The sequence below is a fragment of the Apium graveolens genome, chromosome 10 (genome assembly GCF_009905375.1).
Source record: "Apium graveolens cultivar Ventura chromosome 10, ASM990537v1, whole genome shotgun sequence".
In the NCBI taxonomy this organism is placed as follows: Eukaryota; Viridiplantae; Streptophyta; class Magnoliopsida; order Apiales; family Apiaceae; genus Apium; species Apium graveolens.
In genome coordinates, this window is record NC_133656.1 from 10,523,011 (window position 1) to 10,544,491 (window position 21,481).

The window sequence follows — 21,481 nt, forward strand, 5'->3', positions numbered from 1 at the left end:
GGCAATAATTTTTTTTACGTATATATAATTCTCTTTAGTTCGTTCTTTTCTCTTCTTTTCATTTCATGTAAGCTGAGAAGAACAACCCTTCCAGAAGGGGAGGTATTGCTGAATGACTATCTATCTGTGTGATAGAAGCCTAGTAGGATACCACATGTTGTTTAATTGCTTGTCAAGTACTAAAGGCTGGCCACCTTCTATACTAACTATGCAATAGAACAAGTGTTCTTGATCATAGTGATCTCTCAACAAATTCCTTTACTTCTATATGATTGATCAAACTTTGGAAAATAGAAACAGCTGAAAAAGGAGTAGTAAAGTTATGGTGGTATTCGGAATGGAAACACATTCGTGATACTAAGGTTTACGTGGTTATTAAAAGGTTATAGAACGCTAACGAGCAAAAGTATAACCAGTATAATATTAGGAACGGAAGGTAGTAGCGATTACGAACTGGAAAAGAATGGGTATTGAGAAGCAAAAGTTCTAATGCTAAAAGCTATAATGAGAGTCTGTGCAATAGACTTGAAAGAATTTGGAATGATCACTTAACGGGGATTGAGTTTTCTCACGATAATAGATCGTATGTCAGGTATCGAGATGTCGTCTTATGAGATCTTTGAGGGAAGACAATGTCGATCTCCATTATGTTAGGATGTAGTTGTAGAGCGCAAGATGCTCGGACCAGCAGTGGTCCAAAGGACCAAGAATATAATAGATCTAATCAGAGGACGGCTGGGAGTAGCCCAAGATGGACATAAGAAGTATGCTGATTTGACAACGAAAGGACAAAGAATAGGAAGTGGGGGACCTAGTGTTGTTATAGGTATTCCCTTGGAAAGGATGGATGAGGTTCAGAAAGAAAGGAAAGCTAAGCCCACGAATTGTTGGACCCTTGGATATATTAAGACATATTGGGAAGTTAGCATATGAGCTAGCCTTACCCCCGAACATGTAGCAAGTTCATAATGTGTTCCACGTATCAATGTTAAGGAAGTGTAATTCGGATTCCAGACAAATAGGGGCATATGAGCGCCTAGACATGTAACCAAACGTAACTTATATTGAGCAACCAGGAAGGGTTATGGATTGAAAAGGAACAAGTGCTTAGGAGAAGGGTTATCAAACTAGTCAGAGTTGGTGGTAGAACCACAATATGGGAAAATTTACTTGAGAGTTAGAAAGTGCAATGCTAAGAGAGTATCCCTATTCATTTTCTATCTGATTCCGGGACGGAATCCTTTTAAGGAGGGGAGACTGTAATAACCCCAATTTTTTTGGAATTTTCGAAACCCTTATGAACAGTGATTTTGCTAATTATGCTGAATAAGAAAACTTTTCATGCCACACTATGTAGGGGTTCTTTTATTGATCTTCTGAGATATTATTAGTACTCTATGTGGTATATAAGTGTATGTAAAGATCGTCAGAATCCAAATCCGATCACTTTGATTTTTCCCGAAAATCCACCAGATACCGAAAGAATTGAGTATAAGGTAACATGATAAAAAGGATTTAAAATTTAAGGATTATAAGAGAGGATCATAAATGTAATAACTCCAATTTTTGGGAAATTTTTGAAACCCTTATGAATAGTGTTTTTGCTGAATGAGAAAACTTTTCATGCCACACTATGTAGGGGTTCTGATATGGATATTCTGAGATTTTATTAGTACTTTATATGGGATATAAGTGTAGGTAAAGATCGTCAGAATCCAAATCCGAACACTTTGATTTTTCCCGGAAATACACTAGATACGGAAAGATTTGAGAAAAAGGTAACAGGATAAAAAGGATTTAAATTAAAGGATTATAGGAGAGGATCATAAAAGGAATATAATATATTGAGAAAGGTTAAGGGAACCTAAGTAATAAGATCCCGGGTATGATCCTTCAAACGATAAACGAAAACGAAAGTTAAGCGAACCGTATAACAGATCAGCGGTCATTAGGCAAACAATTAGGAAGTTAATCAAAGGGATTAGAGAGGATGATGTCACCCAACCAATGAGAAGAGGACAAGGAGGGGAGGATGACATCATGAGGATGACACAAGCATGACATGGGAAGGAAGGAGATGTGGTGGCTTTTTAACCACACAAAATCAAGGGCAACTAGGTAATTTACTAAAACAAACACAAAAATCAAACCAACCAAGCCAAGCAAATCATTTTTCATCAAAATCAAAAAGAAACCAAGGCATTGTTCTTCATGCTCTCGGCCAAAACAGATCAGAACACTAAAACTGCTGTATCTCCTTCATTTCTCACTCAAATATTGTGTTCTATAGCTCATTGGAAAGGTATTGAGATGGCCTACAACTCTTGTTCACAAGTCTCGTCCAAATAATCATGGTAAGACCCTCATTTTTACATTTCTTTAAATCGGACTTTTAGAAACTTCAAAGCCTAACTTTGTGTTCTTGATTTCTTTGGAAAGATCAAGCTTGTAGGAGGCTCCCTAAGGCTTCCTAGCAACTTAACACCTCCCAAGGAAGGTATAAACTTCAAACCCTAGCCTTTACTTTATTTGTTAGTAAGTTTAATGGTTGGTGTTGTGAAATGAGAAGCATGGATTGTGATTATTAGTAGTTTGGTTTGATTTGGAAGTGTTTTTGGTAATTGAAGCTTGATTATAGTTCATAGGTCTTGATTGTGGTTGTTTGAGTTGAAAACCTTGGAGATTATGGACTGATGTGGTATGGTTTAGGTGAAGTTTTGTTGTATTGATGGTTATGAGTTGGTTGGTGGTTAATTGGAGTAGTTTAAACATTGGTAATCGCGTAAACATACCCGTCGTAACGTCCGATTTTCTTTGGACTGTTTTTGTGCATAAAATTAGGACCCGAGAACCCCCTGCTAGATTATGATCACTGCCATGTTTAGATAGCTCATGTTACGAGCTTCGTTTTGATATGTAGTTCGTTCGATTCCGATGCACGGTTTAGGAGAAACGACCGTTTCAAGTAACGGCGTTTCGCGAACGAAACTTTTCCCCTCGCCTTACTTTGAAACATAGGTTAAAGACCAAAAAGGGTTAATTAATGCATGAAACATTTATGGTAAGTGTGTTAGGCAGTTGGTAAGACACTCGCGAAGGAATCGCCTTAAAACTCGTAAAGGTTAAATTATTAAAAATGGTGGAGCCGAGGGTACTCGAGTTACTTAAGAGAATCAGTAAGCGCAAAACGAGCGTTAGAGTCTGAGTTGGTTAGAGTATAGATTTACAAGTGACTTTGGTTTAATTCCAACTTACTTGTTGTTTATAGGTTACCAGACTCGTCCCGAGCCATTCGTAACCCCCAGTCGCTCAGGCAAGTTTTCTACCCGATATACTGTTGTTGTGATGTAAATTTATGTATATGCATTATCTTGTGATAGTGCATGATTGTTATTAGCAAATTTTGCGATATATTGGAGCATGCTGATATGGTATATATGCATGCCTGTTTCGCATTCTTTCCATATATATATCTGTTGATTCAGTTGATAATACCTATGCTAGAGGATAGCGGTAATTTGCATATACCCTTAGTACAGGGACCCAAAGGTGAAAATATTTCTAAAACCGGGAGTCGAGGATCCCGAGTAGATTTTGTATATATGGATATAAATATATATATATATATATATATTTATACTTATATATATATATATATATGGTCATAGTTTTCAAAACTATTAATCGAATAAGGTTTATTCGATAACTTTAACTTTATTTTATTATTGAATATTATTTTGAATATTCGTCCGAGGACTTATGACTCCTTTATTTTATTATTGAATATTATTTCGAATATTCATTCGAGGACTTATGACTCCTTTCATTTTATATTAAATAAATATTATTTTGAATATTCATCCGAGGACTTATGACTCCTTATTTTATTATTGAATATTATTTCGAATATTCATTCGAGGACTTATGACTCCTTTTATTTTATATTAAATGAATATTATTTTGAATATTCATTCGAGGGCTTATGACTCAGTTTATATTGTTTAATGAATATTTTTGAATATTCATTTGAGGATCTATGACTCCGATTATTTGCTGAGATTTGTTCTTTATTTTATTAAAGAATAAGGTGTAAATAATCAAACTTATTTTCGATTATTCAAATAAAGATATTACTTTCGTATAAGTATATCTTTGATTATTTGCTATTCATTTCAAGTATAAGTTTTAATACTTCTACTTCAATTATTTTATAAAGATTATTCTTTATGGGAATATTATTTAAATAATAATATTCAGACATTTTCTAAATATTCTGGGGACTGATTTACTTCATTAAATCAGCTTCACTCCAAACATTCTTAAAAATGTTTTGCGAGTCTTCAAAATGATTTTTTTAAAAGTTAGAGCGGATCCCAAAACTCATTTTTTTAAGATCCTCCTTTCGAAGGGGATTTAAATACTCGCTCAAAACCTGAGGGATCCGGCTCTGTGGTGTGTTTTATATTCGCAACAAGGTTGTTGTTTTGATAAATGAATTGATTACTTACCCAACACTCGGGAAGTAAAATTCTTGGAACAAGTTAATCCATTAACAGGCACCGCCTGGGAAATATCGGTGAGTTCTCCTTTCCAAATAGATACGACTTCTTGGTGGAGCCGTATCAACAAGTTTCTACTTGGGGAAAGTGGGGACAAGCTTTACGTTTCAGAGTCATGGATTTCATCTGAACTAGGAGTGGCGTAAGTGGCCGAGTAGCGCCGGCCCAGCCTTATTATATTGGCCCAAATGGCCTGGAAGTTCCGCTAAGGCGGTCCATTCCTTAGGAGTTCAGTGTTCGGTTGACAAGTAAATCCGACAGGTTCTCCTCTACATGTAGAAAATGGTGGGGTTGTACTACTACGACTGATCATCGTAAGTGGTCTTCCTGGCGCGGAAAACTCCCGTAATGAGTTCATCATCCAATTGGATAATTTCTGCAACACTACCCAGAGCACTTCGATAGAAAGGCTACGGTTGGGCGATTGTTGAGTGTTGGCAGGGTCAAGTTTTCAAAATGATGTTTACATCAAATGAAGTATCTCGTAACTTCATTTTATTTTGATAATATTTTAAAGATTTAATCTATTCAAATCTCGCCTTATAGTCTCATCTATGTGATGAACTTTTGAAGCTAATTATAACTTGAACGGTGGTAGTTCAAGTAGTATTTGGGAAAGATATAAGTATATTGGGGTATCTTGTAACTTCATCTTTTAAACTTATATCTAATTAATAATTGTCTTATGAATGACAAAGATTTTCAGAAAAACGTTGAGACAAGGTTAGATATATGAGATCACCTTGCAACGATATTTTTTTTTATACAGGTATACACTGGGACTTTGTGTATATTGTGCATGGAAGAGGACTTCCAATATTTTGAAAAGTATATATGTATATATATATATATACTGAATATTTTGCGACTTCATCGCATTAAGATATCAACTTGGTTCATTTCTTTTGACCAAGACTTTCATGAGTACTATAAGAAGGCTCATATATTGTTAATCATTATACATATTATTTTGGTGGGCTTGCTGCTCACCCTTGCTTTCTTCTTTCATCACACAACATCAGATAGACAAGATGAACCGGACCAAGCTCCCGATTCGCAAGAGGTTAGGAGACGTTCCGTAGTTTTCTATAAGCACTGATGCCGCCATAGCTGAGGTAGGAACTAACAATAGGCTAGGCTTTCAACTTTTGATGTATCAGATTATGTATATTTATGAATTGTAATAATGGCAAAGAAATGTAAATTTATTCAGAAACCTGTTTAAGGTGTATTGGCATATAATTGTGGAATAAAACGACTTGTGATTATTTTTGGATATTCATCTCTGAGACTATAACTTGTGGTGTGTGTGTTTATTGTGGGGTCACAATACAGAGTAGTTGATTATTTATTAAGATTGGGTGTTGTTAAGGGAAATGGAACTCGTGACAACCCGGATCCCCGACCCCGGATTTGGGGGTGTTACAGAAATGGTATCAGAGCTAAGCGTTATAAACCTCAGAGATGATGGGACGTTAAGATAATAAGTTCACTAAGATAATAAGAACTCTTGCCAAGTTCATAGTCGGACTACCTAACGTAGTGCTGACAGTTAAAACCCTTATGGGAACCCTTATAAATGTAGCGATAGAAGCGTAGTTCGTTATCGTATATGGTAGCGGGACTCCGAACCCTGAAGTTGAGGAACATCAACGCGATGATGTTTTATTACTAATTGGAGATCAGATTGTGGATCCAATAGAGTGTCCTAACGCAGGACCGGATGATGTTGATATTGAGGATGTAGCGGTTGAGGATGTTGTCCTAGAAGGGATAGTTGCTGAGGAGGATCCCATGGAGGATCCTGACGAGATTGGATAAAGGACCACTGATGAATTGATGACCCTGGTTGGGTCGACTACCAGAGGTAGGATTGGCCAGTCACTACCAGAGGTTCGTTCAAGTTTGTAAATATAGTAGCCCCTTTAACGCGGCTTACTCGTAAGACTGAGAAGTTCGAATGGACAGAGAAATGCGAGAACAACTTTTAAGAACCGAAGCAAAGGTTGGTGACGTTCTCTATGTTGGTGTTGCCGGATGGAAAATGAGATTTTGTGATTGTAAGTGACGCTTCGCATAAGGAATTAGGGTGCTTCTTATATAGCACAGCAAGATAATCGCGTCTGCGTCAAGACAATTAAGGGAATTTAAAATTCGATATCCCCACCCATGAGCTTGGGCTCGTGGTAATAGTTTTTCCCTAAAGATTTGAGGCACTACTTGTATGGAGAGAAGTGTGAGATTCACAAACCATAGGAGCTCTAGTACATTCTTACGTAGAAAGAGCTCAACATACGCCAGAGGAGGCGGTTAGAGCTAATCAAGAATTATGATTGGGAGATTCTTTATCATTCGGGGAAAGCCAATATGGTGGCTGATGCCCTTAGTAAAAAGGAGAGACTCAAGATGATAATGTCTTTTGGAGAGTTTATAAGAGATTTTGAGAAAATGGAAATAGTAGTGAAGGTAACCGGAGCCGGTACCGAAAAGCTGTTTGAGATAGCAATACAGCCCGAAGTATTGGAAAAGAACATATTGTGCCAGTAAAAGTGATGAATGAAGGCAGAGAGCCAACAAATAGGTATGAGATTAATACCAAGAGAGATGATAAGGGAATAATGAGGTATTCCTATAGAATTTGGGTTCCAAAGGTTTAAGAGCTTAAAGATGAAATCTTAGATGAAAGCTAGTTTGAGGAATAAGAGTTAGAGCAAACCCTGAATGTGATAGTCAGGGAGGTTGCCACCAAGACAAAAGGAACCCATAACATGATGAAGTGGAAAATGAGGATTTAAATTATGTAAGATGACCCCAATTATGGGGAGTAGGAAGAAATATTTAGACTGAGGAAACAAAAGTCGAGTAAGGACAGGAGACCCGAGATGGTACCCCTATACGGCAATTCATGGACCTGTCTAAAGAGAACTTAGACTATTATCCCCAACCACCACCCTGAGGAGACAGTGCGGTGGGAAATTCTTTCATGACCTTTAAGTCGCTAAGCTCTCAGAGTTCCAAGGAACAAGCTGACCCAGTCGAGGCAAGAGCCTGGCTAAAGGAAATAGATGAATCATTTGAGATTCTAAATGATTGACGAACCACAAAAGACTGTTTTGTCACTTACCCTCCTAAGAGAGAGACCACCCGCTGGTGAAAGGCCAAGGAAGGCACGGAGCAAGAGATTATAATAAACTGATTTAAGTTCAGTCAATTGTTTTTAGGAAAGTACTTCCCAAGGTTATGGAGATAGTGTAAAAGCTTAAGAGCCAGAACAAAGGCAGACGAGTATGATGAATTATGAATCTAAGTTGTAAAAGTTATCAAGATTCGTTCTGAAGACACGAATCCAGAATGACGGGATGTTTGAAATCAATGCTTATGTTGTGTTGGTTCATGAAATAATGATAAGAGAAAGGAATATAAAGGCAAGAGAGTTTGAGGAATGATAAGGGAGTTGGGTATGAGGAAACCCTAAAGACTCGTAGAAATAGAAATAGAAAAGTAGGTAATCGTCCGGATGAGAGTGATTCACCATGAGTTAAATTGATGGTTGAAGGTATAAGAGATACATATATTTTATCCCCTGTAAGTTGGGAAGATTCGAGGAAACCTTGAGATAATTCGAAGGATAAATAATGAGACGCGGATAGACTGAGGAGACAAGAAAGTAAGAAATTAAGAAAATTTGGTGAAGGAAGTGACCTTCAAGAAGGTAAAGTGTAAGACCGGTGGCATGATACCCAGAAAGGGAGACGCCAGATATGAAAGATATCCCAACATTGAGATGACTGTTGAGATAAACAACAAAAGTAAATAAGGAATTATTAAGAAGAAGTTCACGTTGAACATGACCAATATCTTCCAGAACATCCATGTTATCATTACCAAATCAAGAAAGAAAAGTGGATGACCATTGTTATCTTTTGGAGGCCATATGGATTGACCTCAATTTGAATAAGGATGCTATTATGAAGTTAGGTATAGACTATCGAGGTGGGAATGATTGAATAAGACACCCTTATCAGGGATATATGACTTGATTTATCCATGGAAGGATGCATGTACCTTTTAAAGGTGGAATTAAGGATATAACATCGGTAACTTAAAATGAATCCTAGAGGAATGCATAAAGGTTGGAATTTCACCCTTAATAGGGACAGTATGAGTTTTGACAGTATGATTTGGAAAGGGTTAATGTAGCAACAACCTTTAAGAATCAGTGGAGAAATTTTTCAGAAGTATATAGACAATGGTTCTAGTAATAGTAAATGGTATTTTAATATGCCCTGTATCTAGGGAATACAGGAGGAACGATTGAAGGATAACCTTAGAGGTTTTACAAGGAGAAAGGTAATATTCAAAATTTTCAAGAATAGAAATGTTGATAAAGGAAATATGACGTAATTATAATGTTGCCAAGTGGGGCACGTGTTAAACCACGAGAAAGTATGGATCGAACCAGTAATGGTCGAAATTATTCAGGGCAATTAGGACTTAAGATAAAAGATGTTCTAATTATGATTGAGAGTCAGTCATGACAGTGATTAACCTCTAAAGACTGAGGCAATAACTTATGGAAAAATGGTGATTTTTTTTTTACTCATCAGATTTTAAGGAAAGCATTTTCACATAAGCTGTGATTGAAATAAGGTAGAAAATTTATTTGGAGATGGTTAAAGTGACATTGACTGTAAGGAAATTTTACTATCAGGAAAGGCCAAAGAGGTGGCCGACACTTTAAAGGTAAGAGGATAATTATAGGCGCTTGTGCCAAAAGAATACAGTGATGATGGTTAAAACTGTGAAGGTTGTATTATGGTTTGGAAGATTGACATTCCTTCTGATGACTGTGCAATACCCAGCCGTAATAGTAGTTGGTAAAGGTTTAATTCGTGTAATCGCCATGAGCGGGCTATCTATCTTAGAAGGTACTATCTTGAGAATGAGCCTGGACCATGTTTCAAAAGGACTAAACGAACCTTTGAGATCAGGAGTGTTCTTCATGAATCAGAAATGGTGATTATGTTACCTCCTTAGAAGGATTTGATATGACATGTATGGACTCCGTATGGTTAGCTATTAAGATTTCATGGAAAGTGAATGATGACAGTGGGTCAGTGGTGGACCATAGTAAGGCAGCAATGATTCTGCGAGTAACGAGCTGATTACAACCGTGAGAGTTGTATTGGAATGGATGTTGAGATTGAGTACCACTAAACGGGTCGTGGTAGTGTATAAGTTATCATTGATACACTAATTAAGTAGAGTATCTACCTATTGAATATTTATTCCCTCTTATGAAAAGAGAGTCGTATTACTATATGAGGAAGGTTGCGGTGCAAGCATAGAACTCTAGTAACGGTGATGTCTAAAATGAGATCCCAGGTTCGATTTTCGAAATCGAGGGAGTTTCAAAGGTGATTGTGTATAAGCTCGAGGAAGAGCATGGGTCCATAGAATGATGGACGGAATAGAAATATTTAGGCATGGGAAATACGATGCTATAATACTTGATGCTGATATAAATACGTATATGTTTTGTTCTCCTATGACAAACCTCTATAGTTCAGAGGTAGGTTCCAAGCCAGATATTTTGTGGCAGTATATTTTTTTATATATACAATTCTCTTCAGTTCGTTCTTTTCTCTTCTTTTCATTTCATGTAAGTTGAGAAGAACAACCCTTCCAGAAGGGGAGGTATTGCCGAATGACTGTCTATCTGTGTGATAGAAGCCTAGTAGGATACCAACTATTGTTTAATTGCTTGTCAAGTACTAAAGGCTGGCCACCTTCTGTACTAACTATGCGAGATAACAAGTGTTCATGATCATAGTGATCTCTCAATAAATTCTTTTACTTCTATATGAAGGATTAAGCTTTCGAAAATAGAAACAGCTGAAAAAGGAGTAGTAAAGTTATGGTGGTATTCAGAATGGGAACACATTCGTAATACTAAGGTTGACGTGGTTATTAAAAGGTTATAGAACGCTAACGAGCAAAAGTATAACCAGTATAATATTAGGAACGGAAGGTAGTAGCGATTACGAACTCGAAAAGAATGGGTATTGAGAAGCAAAAGCTCTAATGCTAAACGCTATAATGAGAGTCTGTGCAATAGACTTGAAAAAAATTTGGAATGATCACTTAACGCGGATTTAGTTATATCACGACAATAGATCATATGTCATTATCGAGGTGTCACCTTATGAGATCCTTGAGGGAAGATAATGTCGATCTCCCTTATGTTAGGATGAAGTTGTAGAGCGCAAGATGCTCGGACCCGCAGTAGTCCAAAGGACCAGGGATATAATAGATCTAATCAGAGGACGGCTGGTAGTAACCCAAGATGGACATAAGAGGTATGCTGATTTGACTCAAAAAGGACAAAGAGTATGAAATAGGGGGCCTAGTAATGTTATAGGTATCCCCTTGGAAACCCTTGAAAAAGGATTGATGAGGTTCGGAAAGAAAGGAAAGCTAAGTCTACAATTTGTTGGACCCTTGGATATATTAAGACGTTTGGGAAGTTAGCATATGAGCTAGCCCTACCCCCGAACCTGTAGCAAGTTCATAACGTGTTCCACGTATCAATGTTAAGGAAGTGTAATTCGGATGCCAGACAAATAGGGGCATATGAGCGCATAGACATGCAACCAGACGTAACCTATATGGAGCAACCAGGAAGGGTATAGAGTAAAAAGGAACGAGTGCTTAGGAGAAGGGTTATCAAACTAGTAAGAGTTTGATGGTAGAACCACAATGTGGGAAAATTTACTCGAGAGTTAGAAAGTGCAATGCTAAGAGAGTATCCCTATTCATTTTCTATCTGATTCCGGGACGGAATCCTTTTAAGGAGGGGAGACTGTAATAACTCCAATTTTTGGGAAATTTTTGAAACCCTTATGAATAGTGTTTTTGCTGAATGAGAAAACTTTTCATGCCACACTATGTAGGGGTTCTGATATGGATATTCTGAGATTTTATTAGTACTTTATATGGGATATAAGTGTAGGTAAAGATCGTCAGAATCCAAATCCGAACACTTTGATTTTTCCCGGAAATACACTAGATACGGAAAGATTTGAGAAAAAGGTAACAGGATAAAAAGGATTTAAATTAAAGGATTATAGGAGAGGATCATAAAAGGAATATAATATATTGAGAAAGGTTAAGGGAACCTAAGTAATAAGATCCCGGGTATGATCCTTCAAACGATAAACGAAAACGAAAGTTAAGCGAACCGTATAACAGATCAGCGGTCATTAGGCAAACAATTAGGAAGTTAATCAAAGGGATTAGAGAGGATGATGTCACCCAACCAATGAGAAGAGGACAAGGAGGGGAGGATGACATCATGAGGATGACACAAGCATGACATGGGAAGGAAGGAGATGTGGTGGCTTTTTAACCACACAAAATCAAGGGCAACTAGGTAATTTACTAAAACAAACACAAAAATCAAACCAACCAAGCCAAGCAAATCATTTTTCATCAAAATCAAAAAGAAACCAAGGCATTGTTCTTCATGCTCTCGGCCAAAACAGATCAGAACACTAAAACTGCTGTATCTCCTTCATTTCTCACTCAAATATTGTGTTCTATAGCTCATTGGAAAGGTATTGAGATGGCCTACAACTCTTGTTCACAAGTCTCGTCCAAATAATCATGGTAAGACCCTCATTTTTACATTTCTTTAAATCGGACTTTTAGAAACTTCAAAGCCTAACTTTGTGTTCTTGATTTCTTTGGAAAGATCAAGCTTGTAGGAGGCTCCCTAAGGCTTCCTAGCAACTTAACACCTCCCAAGGAAGGTATAAACTTCAAACCCTAGCCTTTACTTTATTTGTTAGTAAGTTTAATGGTTGGTGTTGTGAAATGAGAAGCATGGATTGTGATTATTAGTAGTTTGGTTTGATTTGGAAGTGTTTTTGGTAATTGAAGCTTGATTATAGTTCATAGGTCTTGATTGTGGTTGTTTGAGTTGAAAACCTTGGAGATTATGGACTGATGTGGTATGGTTTAGGTGAAGTTTTGTTGTATTGATGGTTATGAGTTGGTTGGTGGTTAATTGGAGTAGTTTAAACATTGGTAATCGCGTAAACATAGCCGTCGTAACGTCCAATTTTCTTTGGACTGTTTTTGTGCATAAAATTAGGACCCGAGAACCCCCTGCTAGATTATGATCACTGCCATGTTTAGATAGCTCATGTTACGAGCTTCGTTTTGATATGTAGTTCGTTCGATTCCGATGCACGGTTTAGGAGAAACGACCGTTTCAAGTAACGGCGTTTCGCGAACGAAACTTTTCCCCTCGCCTTACTTTGAAACATAGGTTAAAGACCAAAAAGGGTTAATTAATGCATGAAACATTTATGGTAAGTGTGTTAGGCAGTTGGTAAGACACTCGCGAAGGAATCGCCTTAAAACTCGTAAAGGTTAAATTATTAAAAATGGTGGAGCCGAGGGTACTCGAGTGACTTAAGAGAATCAGTAAGCGCAAAACGAGCGTTAGAGTCTGAGTTGGTTAGAGTATAGATTTATAAGTGACTTTGGTTTAATTCCAACTTACTTGTTGTTTATAGGTTACCAGACTCATCCCGAGCCATTCGTAACCCCCAGTCGCTCAGGCAAGTTTTCTACCCGATATACTGTTGTTGTGATGTAAATATATGTATATGCATTATCTTGTGATAGTGCATGATTGTTATTAGCAAATTTTGCGATATATTGGAGCATGCTGATATGGTATATATGCATGCCTGTTTCGCATTCTTTCCATATATATATATATCTATTGATTCAGTTGATAATACCTATGCTAGAGGATAGCGGTAATTTGCATATACCCTTAGTACAGGGACCCAAAGGTGAAAATATTTCTAAAACCGGGAGTCGAGGATCCCGAGTAGATTTTGTATATATGGATATAAATATATATATATATATATATATATATATTTATTTATACTTATATATATATATGGTCATAGTTTTCAAAACTATTAATCGAATAAGGTTTATTCGATAACTTTAACTTTATTTTATTATTGAATATTATTTTGAATATTCGTCCGAGGACTTATGACTCCTTTATTTTATTATTGAATATTATTTCGAATATTCATTCGAGGATTTATGACTCCTTTCATTTTATATTAAATGAATATTATTTTGAATATTCATCCGAGGACTTATGACTCCTTATTTTATTATTGAATATTATTTCGAATATTCATTCGAGGACTTATGACTCCTTTTATTTTATATTAAATGAATATTATTTTGAATATTCATTCGAGGGCTTATGACTCAGTTTATATTATTTAATGAATATTTTTGAATATTCATTTGAGGATCTATGACTCCGATTATTTGCTGAGATTTGTTCTTTATTTTATTAAAGAATAAGGTGTAAATAATCAAACTTATTTTCGATTATTCAAATAAAGATATTACTTTCGTATAAGTATATCTTTGATTATTTGCTATTCATTTCAAGTATAAGTTTTAATACTTCTACTTCAATTATTTTAAAAAGATTATTCTTTATGGGAATATTATTTAAATAATAATATTCAGACATTTTCTAAATATTCTGGGGACTGATTTACTTCATTAAATCAGCTTCACTCCAAACATTCTTAAAAATGTTTTGCGAGTCTTCAAAATGATTTTTTTAAAAGTTAGAGCGGATCCCAAAACTCATTTTTTTAAGATCCTCCTTTCGAAGGGGATTTAAATACTCGCTCAAAATCTGAGGGATCCGGCTCTGTGGTGTGTTTTATATTCGCAACAAGGTTGTTGTTTTGATAAATGAATTGATTACTTACCCAACACTCGGGAAGTAAAATTCTTGGAACAAGTTAATCCATTAACAGGCATCGCCTGGGAAATATCGGTGAGTTCTCCTTTCCAAATAGATACGACTTCTTGGTGGAGCCGTATCAACAAGTTTCTACTTGGGGAAAGTGGGGACAAACTTTACGTTTCAGAGTCATGGATTTCATCTGAACTAGGAGTGGCGTAAGTGGCCGAGTAGCGCCGGCCCAGCCTTATTATATTGGCCCAAATGGCCTGGAAGTTCCGCTAAGGCGGTCCATTCCTTAGGAGTTCAGTGTTCGGTTGACAAGTAAATCTGACAGGTTCTCCTCTACATGTAGAAAATGGTGGGGTTGTACTACTACGACTGATCATCGTAAGTGGTCTTCCTGGCGCGGCAAACTCCCGTAATGAGTTCATCATCCAATTGGATAATTTCTGCAACACTACCCAGAGCACTTCGATAGAAAGGCTACGGTTGGGCGATTGTTGAGTGTTGGCAGGGTCAAGTTTTCAAAATGATGTTTACATCAAATGAAGTATCTCGTAACTTCATTTTATTTTGATAATATTTTAAAGATTTAATCTATTCAAATCTCGCCTTATAGTCTCATCTATGTAATGAACTTTTGAAGCTAATTATAACTTGAACGGTGGTAGTTCAAGTAGTATTTGGGAAAGATATAAGTATATTGGGATATCTTGTAACTTCATCTTTTAAACTTATATCTAATTAATAATTGTCTTATGAATGACAAAGATTTTCAGAAAAACGTTGAGACAAGGTTAGATATATGAGATCACCTTGCAACGATATTTTTTTTTATACAGTTATACACTGGGACTTTGTGTATATTGTGCATGGAAGAGGACTTCCAATATTTTGAAAAGTATATATGTATATATATATATATATACTGAATATTTTGCGACTTCATCGCATTAAGATATCAACTTGGTTCATTTCTTTTGACCAAGACTTTCATGAGTACTATAAGAAGGCTCATATATTGTTAATCATTATACATATTATTTTGGTGGGCTTGCTGCTCACCCTTGCTTTCTTCTTTCATCACACAACATCAGATAGACAAGATGAACCGGACCAAGCTCCCGATTCGCAAGAGGTTAGGAGACGTTCCGTAGTTTTCTAGAAGCACTGATGCCGCCATAGCTGAGGTAGGAACTACCAATAGGCTAGGCTTTCAACTTTTGATGTATCAGATTATGTATATTTATGAATTGTAATAATGGCAAAGAAATGTAAATTTATTCAGAAACCTGTTTAAGGTGTATTGGCATATAATTGTGGAATAAAACGACTTGTGATTATTTTTGGATATTCATCTCTGAGACTATAACTTGTGGTGTGTGTGTTTATTGTGGGGTCACAATACAGAGTAGTTGATTATTTATTAAGATTGGGTGTTGTTAAGGGAAATGGAACTCATGACAACCCGGATCCCCGACCCCGGATTTGGGGGTGTTACAATAAAAGGAATATAATGTATTGAGAAAGGTTAAGGGAACCCAAGTAATAAGATCCCAGATATGATCCCTCAAACGATAAACGAGAACGAAAGTTAAGCGAATTGTATAATAGATCAGCGGTCATTAGCCAAGTGATTAGGAGTTAATCAAAGAGTTAGTGGAGGGTGATGTCATCTCACCAACAAGAAGAGGACAAGTGTGGGATGATGACATAAGATGATGACATGAGCATGACAAAAAGGGAAGGAAGTGTTGGTTGATTCTAAACCACACAAAATTCACCATGGTTAAAAGTAATTGATCAAACCAAAAGGTAGCAACCAAGCCAAGGCAAAACAAATCACAAAACACAAATTAGAAGTTGCCTTTTGCTTTCCAAGAACAAAAGCTCTCGGCCAAAACCAGAGCAGCAACTTCAAACTACCATATCTCCTTCAATACTCACTGAAATAGTATGTTCTATAGCTCTTTGGAAAGGTATTGAGATGGCCTACAACTCTTGTTCACAAGTCTCGTCCAAATAAGCATGGTAAGACCCTCGTTTTGACAGTTCTTTCAATCTGACTTTTAGAAACTTCAAAACCTAACTTTGAGTTCTTGATTTCTTTGGAAAGATCAAGCTTGTAGGAGGCTCCCTAAGACTTCCTAGCTACTCTAATCACTCCAAGGAAGGTATAACACCTCCAAACCCTAACTTTAATTTGAGTATTAAGATGGTTTTGATGGTTATAGTAAATGAGAAGCATGATGCTTATGTGTTTAGAGTTTGGATTGGATTTGTAGTGATTTGGATGTTGAAATCTTGTTTATAGTTAATGAAACTTAAGTATAGCTAGTAGTTCATGTGTGGGGTTGTATAAATTGGAAAATCTTGAGGTTTGGGGACTGATGTAGTAAGGTTTGGATGAGGGTTGGTTGTATTGTTGGTTGTGAGTTGAATGGTGGTTGTTTGGAGTGGTTTAAAACTTGGCAATCGCGTAAACATAGCCGTCGTAATGCCCAATTTCATACAACTGCTTGTTCTTAGTGTTCGGGACAGAGAGCTAACTATTGAATCTGTGACTTTTCCATGTTTAGTTAGATTATGTCGTAAGCTTCGTTTTGATATGTGGTTCGCTTGAATCCGATGTACGGTTTAGGAGAAACGACCGTTTTAAGTAACGGCGTTTCGCGAACGAACCATTACCCCTCGCCTTACTTTGAAACCTTGGTTAAGGCCCTTAAATGACTAATTGGAGTATGAAACAATTATGTAAAGTGGATTAGGCAGTTGGTAAAGTACTCGCGAAAGAATCGCCTTAAAATTCTTAATGGTTAATTTATTAAAAATGGTGGAGCCGAGGGTACTCGAATGACTTATGTGATTCGTTAAGCGTATAAGTTACCATAAGTGAACGTTAGGGTTCAATTGGTTAAAGTCTAGTTTCTTAAGCGACCAGGGTTTAATTCCGACTTATGTTGTTGTTCATAGGTTATCGGACCCACTCTAAGCTTAAGTCTACCCCGGAACACTCAGGCAAGTTTTCTACCTGTTATACTGTTGTTGTGATGTATACATATGTATATGCATTATCTTGTGATAGATGCATGATGATTAATTAGCAAATCTTGCAATATATTGGAGCATGTGATATGGTATATATGCATGTCTGTTTCGTAATCTTGATATATATCTGTTCATTCAAATGCTTATAGTTGCATAATACCTATGTTAGAGATAGGCAGTAGTTGCGTATACCCTTAGTATAGGGGACCCAAAGGTGAACATTTTTCTAAACCGGGAGTCGATGTTCCCGAGTACAATATATATATATATATTCATTTTTTTATATATATATATGGATATAGTTTTCAAAACTATTAATCGAATAAGGGTTATTCGATAACTTCATTTTATTTAATGAATATTATTAGTTAAATATTCATTCGAGGACTTATGACTCCGTTTATTTTATTTAATGAATATTATTAGTTGAATATTCATTCGAGGACTTATGACTCCGTTTATTTTATTTAATGAATATTATTTTGAATATTCATTTGAGGACTTATGACTCCGCTTATTTATTAAATAACATTCTTTATTTTATTAAAGAATAATGTTTCGATAATCAAACTTATTTTCGATTATTCAAATAAAGATAGTACTTTCGTATAAGTATATCTTTGGTTAATTAATATTCATTTCAAGTATGAGTTTTAAAACTTCTACTTCAAATTATTTTTATAAGGATTACTCTTTATGGGAATATTATTTAAATAATAATATTCAGATATTTTCTAATATATTGGGACTGATTTATTTTATTAAATCAGCATTACTCCAAACATTCTTAAAAATATTTTCGAGACTTCAAAATGATTTTAAAAGTTAGAGAGTATCCCAAAACTCGTTTTCAAATTTAAGCGCTTCCTTTCAAAGGGGACTTGAATACTCGCTCAAAAATCTAAGGGATTCGGCTCTGTGGTGTATTTTATATTCGCAACATGGTTGCTGTTTTGAGAAAACAATTTGATTACTTGCCCAATGTTCGGGAATTAAGTCCATCTGATTGAGTCGGCATAAGCGACAGGCCGGGGTACGGTCTATGAAGGTGTAAGAGGCTGGGTGACAGTCATCCACGCGTGAGTAGCCGGGTAACGGTCTAGTGCGAGGTCCTAATGCAGCCAGGGTGATGACCGGCGAAGAATTCATCCATCTACAGTAGAAAAAGTTACTTATTGGTATCTTTGCCTGATCAGCAAGATATCAGGTTTATGCCAAGGTTTTCTCCCTTCCAAATTCATTGGATATTGCAACTCTGTTTATAATTTTTATAACAGAGGTTTTCAAGGAGTGTATGAAATGTATATATATAGGTGTATATATATATATATCGGGACTTAATGAAGTATCTCGTAACTTCATTATTTATAATGATATTCAAAGATTGAATATATTCAAATCTTATCTTGTAGTCTCATCTATGTGATGAACTTTTGAAACTATTATAACTTGAACGGTGGTAGTTCAAGTAGTATTTGTAAAAGATATAAGTATATAGGGGTATCTTGTAACTTCATCTTTTTAACTTATATCTGGTTAATGATTATCTGATGCATGACAAAAATTTTCAGAAAAACGTTGAGACAAGGTTAGATATATGAGATCACCTTGCAACGATATTTTTATACAGTTATACACTGGAACTCTGTGTGTATTATGCATGGAAGAGGACTTCCAAGATTTTGAAAAGTATATATGTATATATACTGAATATTTTGCGACTTCATCGCATTAAGATATCAAACTTGGTACATTTCTTTTGACCAAGACTTTCATGAGTACTATGAGAATGCTCATATATTGTTAATTATTATACATATCATTTCGGTGGGCTTGTTGCTCGCCCTTACTTTCTTCTTTCATCACACAACAACAGATAGACAAGATGAACAGGACCAAGCTCCCAATTCGTGAGCGGATAGGAAACGTTCCGCAGTTTCCTGTAGGCGTTGACGCCGTTGTAGCTGAGGTAGGAACTACCAATAGGCTAGGCTTTCAACTTTTGTTGTACCGGACTTATGTATATTTATGAATTGTAATAATGGCAAGGAAATGTAAACTATTTAGAAACCCTTTTTATGGTCAAATGGTTTATAATTGTGGAATAAAATGACTTGTGTTATTTTTGTATTTATCTCTGAGACTATAACTTGTGGTGTGTGTGTGTATTGTGGGGTCACAGTACGCAGTAGTTGGTTGACTGTTAAGATTAAGTATTGATAAGGGAAATGGAACTCGTGACAACCCGAATCCCCGACCCCGGATTTGGGGGTGTTACAGTATGGATATTTGTTACTAGGCCATTTAACCTCATGCATAAATCATCTATCAGTTTCGATTCTTTCATGCTCAAGGACTCAAACTCGGTCTTTAGTGTCTGAATCTTTGCCTTCTTAACCCGATCTGCTCCTAAGCATAAAACTTTCAACGCATCCCATGCCTCCTTGGTTGTTTGCTTTTCTGCGAATGTTAATAACATGTCTTCAGGAATGCTCTGGTAGATCGCTGTCAACGCCATTTTATCTATTTTTTCATCGATATCATCCTTTGGGTCTTTAGGATCCACCACTTTCCATATTCCATGTGCTTGCATAAACACTTTCATCTTTATTGACCACGCTGTATAGTTGCTTCTTGTTAACATCGGGTAACTCAGACCTATGGTTCCGTCTTTGCTTTTTGTTGTCTCCATCGTTTCTTTCTTTGACATGTACTTTGGCATCCACATAGTGTGGATCTGATACCACTGTAGGGTTTTAAGCCTTTGTTTTTGAATGAAACGTATATATATAAACTGAGAGAGAAACAAAAGATGTACTAACAAAATGAATTCTGCTAATTATCTTTGTAGGGTTTTAAGCCTTTGTTCTTAAATGAAACGCATATATGTAAACTGAGAGAGAGAAACAAAAGATGTACTAACAAAATGAATTCTGCTAATTATCTCTAGGTTTCATACAACGAGATATATAGGAAATTACTTCTACTTGACATCCTAAATTATGCTATTGCTCCTATAAAATAGGATCACTTATTCAATCAAATCATAAGACCAAATCAAATACCACTAATCAACAGCTAAGTGCCACAGACACATTTAATTTAGTTTAGACTATGGCCCCGTATGGTATTGCTGTTGCAGACAGTTACAACAGTTTTTTGGTGAAAAATTGTCAGAAATGTGTTTAGTAGATTCTAAAAATTGTTGTCTGAAAAAACGTTTTTGGTCTAAAATATGCTGTTAGCAAAAACATGTCACCCGTGTTTTTGGAAAAAGCTGTTTTCAGGTTTTGCAAGAAATAGCTATCAGTTTCACCATCAAACATTCTCAACAATATTATTTTATATATTATATCTCAATATATGCATAAATTTAAAAAAATAACCAAACAGTCATTTAATTTTCCTTACAACACTTTTTCTCACTGTACGGTAGTTTTCAACAGCACTCCCAAGCGGAGCCTATATTCCAACGCAGGGCTCTGTTGTGTTTATGTGCCTACGAACCACCTCTATCTTGGAGATATATTTCTTGTCAACTAAAAAGAAATCATAAGGCCTCATATCTCAGTAAGCGAAGGGATTGGTACGTTTTTCACTGACTCGACTCTATCATCAATTAGACAAATAAATGATAATGGTATGTTTACTATGTTCTAATGTTTTAATTTCGGCAGAGATTGTCATTTCTGGAGGCATGTCTATACCTCAAATGATGTCTATAATGGATGCAAAGATTATAAATACACCAAGAATGGGGAAATATGCGATTCCACAAGTTCAGTATTGGCCTCACAAAGCAGATGGTCGTAAAAATCCTCAAGAAGAATAAATGGAACTTGAATGTCTTGCACCCTGATTAAGTTTTTAGTTTAGAGCCGAAAAACCGTAGAATAATTAGTTGAAATTCGGTGGAGAGGGCATTAGCATTCTAAACTTCCTTGGAAACTGAGTTGGTTAATATCGATGTTACAGGATGCGAGCTTCACTCTTGTTCTTTTGGTTCCTTCTGACTACGAAACTTGTAATAATGGTTGATGATTTTAATTAACTATTCTTATCTCAA

At 36.1% G+C, this 21,481-nt stretch overlaps 1 pseudogene; it reads left to right on the top strand.

The window, feature by feature from the left end:
• Positions 1-21,247, top strand: part of LOC141690403 (protein LIKE COV 1-like) — a 112,505-nt pseudogene extending 91,258 nt beyond the window's left edge.
• The last annotated feature ends 234 nt before the right edge of the window (positions 21,248-21,481 follow it).